Source organism: Enhydra lutris, unplaced genomic scaffold (assembly GCF_002288905.1).
Source record: "Enhydra lutris kenyoni isolate GAN:26980312 unplaced genomic scaffold, ASM228890v2 scaffoldscaffold21, whole genome shotgun sequence".
Lineage (NCBI taxonomy): Eukaryota > Metazoa > Chordata > Mammalia > Carnivora > Mustelidae > Enhydra > Enhydra lutris.
The window spans coordinates 48,844,545-48,849,611 of NW_019154105.1; the positions used below are offsets into that span (position 1 = coordinate 48,844,545).

The following is a 5,067-nucleotide window of genomic DNA, read 5'->3' on the forward strand; positions in this document are numbered from 1 at the left end:
ATCACTTGTCATCTTGCACAGCCAACTTCTTTGGGGAAAAAAGGGCACTTCAGTGGAGGGCCCATTGTCAAGCATCCAAACTATGCTCTCATCTGGAGAGAATCCTTAGTAGCTGGGTTAGCTTCATGTGCGCATGACCCAAGTAGTCTCAGAGGACCCTCACACTGAGAGGGTCCTCACACTTGGGTTAATGTCCTACTGGTCCTACTGTCACTTCTTTGAAGTTCTTTTTTTTTTTTTTTTTTTTTTCTCTAAGTGAGGACTTTAATGAACTGGAGAGTATCAGTGATATACATGAAAGCATGAGATACATGAAATTATCATTTCGGATCAACAGAAAATCTTTCATGTTGGCAACAGCACACACCTTGCTGACTTCAAGTGGCCAACATGTTACATCCAGCCCTGAGACGGGCCCCCTGGGACTTTGGTGACATGCTGATTTCTCAGTATAAGAGAAATTTCCCTGAGAAGATGCACAGGAGAGATTCAGTGAATCCAAAAGGAAGGGGGTGATGGCTGGGTACGTGGCGCCCCGGGCTCAGAACTTAAGCGGGATGACCGGCCAGTACTTGGGCTGCTTCCTGTCACAGTGCTTGTCGAAGCTCAGCTGCACGGCGGCCTCCATGGCCTGGATCTTCGCGGCGCTGTCCCCATACAAGCGCTTCATCTCGGCCTGGCGCCGCTCGCCGGGCCTCTCGGAGGGGGGTTGCACTGAGCGGTGGGTGCTGTAGTACAGGTCGTGGTCGGCGTTCACGTAGTCGTCCAGGCGCTGGGCGTCCAGCTGCTGCTGCCGCCGTCGCTCTTCCCGGTGCGCCTCGGTCTGGGCGAAGTACTGGCGCAGCTCCTCTGTGATCTCCATGTTGCTCAGGTCGCACTCCACACCCCCGTCTGACTCGGACTCCGCCGCCTCCTCCTCCTCCTCGGCAGGCCAAGCTTGGTGTTCTCTGGGGCGGGCTGCTGGATGCTGCCCGGACCTTCTTGCATAGACTGGATGAAAAGACCAAGGCTCAGCGGCTTTCCAGGACGCCACCTTTGCTGTCATCTCTGGTTGTGGAAGTCCAAGTGGGCGCTGAAACTCTTTGGGAGTGCCTCTTACTCCTGCGGTACACGTCTTCATGGACTGAACAGCAGCTTTCCTCCTAATGGGATGGTGGAACTCGTCGGCTCGTAGCTCGCGGATCTCGGGCGGTGGGCGAGCAGGGACCTACTTCCTGTAAGGAGACAGAAGGGGCCTTCTTTGAAGTTCTTAATAAATTTTAATTTTCTTTTTACACTGGGCCTTGCAAATTATGTAGCCAGTCCTGCCTGGTAAGTATGGAAGTCCTGGGGGCTGGGGTCTCAGATTCTCCTGCTTGCCAGGCCCAGGGGACAAAGACCAAGTCCCTGTCCCCTAATGCACATATTCACCAAGAATTCCTTATCTGAAGGCTGAGTACTTTTTGCACATCTATCATCTGCTATTTTTCAAAGCTATGTGGTCATTGATGAATTTAATAAAATACACATTTGTTTGAAAGAGCTCCTTAATTCACAGCAGCATGTCAACATTATAAATAGTTTGTACAAGAGGAAAAGTCTCAGTTGGATTCTGGCATGTCCTTAACACTTTCCTAGCACTGGTCACATTTCCTTTGTCAATGATAGAGAGGAAGCTGCAGGCACAGAACCTTCCCCACATATAAATATCTCTTTAAATTAAAAACCCTAGTACTTCCCACCCTCAGGAGCCAGGCTCCCAGGCACATCTAGTCCCGTCACTTGGATGCTCCCACCCAGGTGATGAAGTAGTTAATAATAAGAAGCTCTCATGGAACCTCCAAGGCAGTGAATTTCAGCAGGAGAAGAAAGGGACACTGGTCTTCCCTTGCAAATTTCCTCCGCTGCTCCTGCCCATGTTCCAGCCTGCTCGTTTGGACACCCACTAATTGCGAGAGCCCCTACAGACTCCAAGGTGATGACCACTATGGATTCAGCCTCACCAGGTACCCAGTCTGTCCTGAGCCCTTCATGTTTTCCTGAGAGGAGCAGCAGGGAGAGATCAGGAGCACAAAGACTGATGCCAGGCCATTGGGTTCGAACCTCAGTTTCCATACCTGGAAGATGCCTATATGGAAAGTAGCCATCTCCAGCACTGCCGTGAAGTCAAATGAATTAAAGTACATGCTGTGCTCAGCCCCAGGCCTGGTGAGAACTGCTTGTGTTTGCTAGTTATCGTTATTCCTATATCATTTAACCTTTACAACAGTTGGTGAGGGAGGTTTTATTACCATTGGCATCATCGCCATCATCATCCTCATTTTGCAGACCATGGAAAGGCAGAGAGACGTTAAGGGGCTTGCCCAAGGTCACCCTTGAGCAAAGGGTGAAGCCATCAAAAATGGCCTGAGGTGGTCTGAGTTCAAAGCTGGGCTTTTTCACCACTAAGCACTACACCTTCCCCTTGGGACCACCTAGCTGACTGTAGTCCTCTGTGATCCCAGATATTTTTCTAGGTCAAATGCTTCTTTTCAATCCTGTGCCTGGTCCCAGACACATAAGCCTGCCATCTTGCAATGGTGCTTACTGAATTGTATCTTGTTCTTCACGGAGTCCTGATTGTCAGTCCCCAGTCGACTATGGAGGCTGGGGGTGGAAGTTCAGCATGGGGGTGAAGGTAGGAGCTGGAGGCTGGGACAAGGTGGTATAGGGGCAGAAGGGAATTATGTGATGGAACAATACAGCTCCTGTAAGAAATGTGGGAGATTGACATTTCCTACCTTCTACTCATGTGTCTTCTCCCACTTCAGGGGCTGGACAGTTCAGAATTACACTTCCCAGATGCCCATGAGTTTCTACCACTGGAAAGGAGGAGTGAGGGGGCAGCCACACTTCTGCTCCCACTGTTCCTCCTCGCAAGTGTCCCTGATGAAAGTCTGGTCTTTTTATGATCTTAAAAGGCAGTGGTGCTCTTGGTGGCCCCTCGTTTTGTAGCATGATTCTCAAAGCTATTCCTGAAAACTCATCCTCGTGCCTTCATCCTCTTGAATAATTCTGTAAACACTAGTAGGTCTTCTTCAGCTTAAACTGGCTGGGACCCCAAGTAGATTATGTCTGCTACGAAATCCTGACCTATACAGCATCCAACAGGTGGAAACTTAACTATGACTCAGGCGGAACACATCCCATTATCAAACATTTCAAATATTTTATTATTTTTAAAAAGTACAGAGAATAAGTTGACAAACATCCCTATATCCACCACTCAGTTTGAGAAAAAAAAAACATTACAAATAAAATTGATGATGTGCCATTTCCCTTTTACCATGTGAAGCCCCTTCCTCTTGCCCCAAGGGCCTGCCATCTTGAAATGGCTATGTATGTGTTTACATTTTTTACTTTGCATGCAGACCTACACCACAGACAGTGTGATTTGGCATGTAACCTTCTGTACTTTTGCTGTTGTTGTTACTCAACATTATATTTTTGAGATTTGCCTATACTGATATTTAGTCACCTCGTTTTATTCTTTTTAATGGCTGGCTGGTATCCCATGTATGAATATATTTCATGCACAATTCCATGACAGTCTATTCTGTTCTTGATAAGGGATGCAGTTTAACTTTCTAGTGTCTTTTGGGGTGTAATAGTTCAAATATCTTCAGGACAGACAGATTCCTGTAAAATACTCTACTGATAATGGGGACTAGTGCCCCTGGTGACCAATGCATTCATATTTATGTCTTAAAACAGTGCACTGGCAAAACAGATCTTATCCTTGGAGCAGGATCACCCCAGGGCTCCCCTCTGCTATCTCCAGACACACCCCTGAGACTGTGCATGAACAGACAAGACCCCAGGACAGACAGTAGTGGACTTGCTACCAGGAAATGAAAATTGAGATGAAGTGGGTGACTAACCTCTGAAGTCCTAGCAGCCATGGCCCCCAGGTTCTGGGAAAATGCTGATGAGCTCACTGACTAATCATGGAGAAATTCTAACACCTTTGCCAGGAATTCTGGATAAAATGTGTAGCTTGGCATGAATGATTCAGGAGAGTTTATCAACCAGGCCTTAAAATGAGTTACTTTGTCACCTAAAGTTACTGAATCATAAAAAGTGGAGATACATTTCCTATGGTTCAGTTCAGGTCAGCAAAACTACCCTTGTGGCAGAGGGAAAAGGAACAGCTTTGCAGCCAAGCACACATAATTCTCATTTTGCACTTGTTCCATACGTGACCTTGGACCAAAAACTTCCTGTCTCAGAGCTTTGGTTCCTTTGTTTCTAAATGGAAGGTTAAAATAATAATAATTAGACATGGCTGACCTGGTGCTCCATTCCCACTCCTTTGAGTAACAGCAGCCAGACTTCCTTCTGGAGAACCACCTCTCCCCCATTCATAGTCTACACATTTTGGGTGAAGCCTCCTCTCAAATTCAGAAGTGGACATGGGTCTCAGGCCTGGGTAATAAGATCACCCATGTCCCCTGCCCAACCATTGGTTCTGAGACAGGCATATGATGCAGTCAAAGCCAACGAGATGCAATGAGACTTTTATGGGAACTACAAGGGGCTCTTTCCTGCTGAACTTGAATTTAGGAGGATGTGAACCTGGAGTTGCAAGGAGCCACCAAATTTTGGCCAAGAATGAAGGCCATTCACCAGACTACATTGTTAAGAAGTAAAAAGAGGCATTATTTGAGTCCCTGGATCATAAGCTGATGATCTTGCTGCAAGTTCCTGGATCATAAGTTGATCCAGGAACTCAGTGAATTTAATGAAGGCCAAGATCAAGTTTTGAGATTTTCAGTGTTCTTTATTATAATCTGTTTAGGTCTTTTGCTTAAGCCAGCTTGAGTTGGTTTTCTGTCACAGGATCGTATGTCTTGACCAACACTGTTTCTTTGGGAACTGTGAGGAGTTATTGAGATGACATGGGAGATAACTACCATGGTCCAGATTCCCTCCCCCTGCCTGTTCTTGCTCTGATCCAAAGATATCTTCACTTGACTCCTTTTTACTTTTATGCAATCCTGAAATCATTCTGAGCTTCTAGAAACATCTAGAAACTATGATATAGTAGAA

At 46.6% G+C, this 5,067-nt stretch overlaps 1 pseudogene across 1 annotated transcript; it reads right to left on the reverse strand.

The window, feature by feature from the left end:
• Positions 1–248: 248 nt before the first annotated feature.
• On the reverse strand, positions 249–2,165 carry LOC111148867 (annotated as a pseudogene). The gene is made up of 2 exons (XR_002640720.1): positions 2,097–2,165; positions 249–1,207 (listed from the first exon to the last, which is right to left on the reverse strand). The product of XR_002640720.1 is annotated as a gem-associated protein 8 pseudogene (transcript).
• Between the last annotated feature and the right edge of the window lie 2,902 nt (positions 2,166–5,067).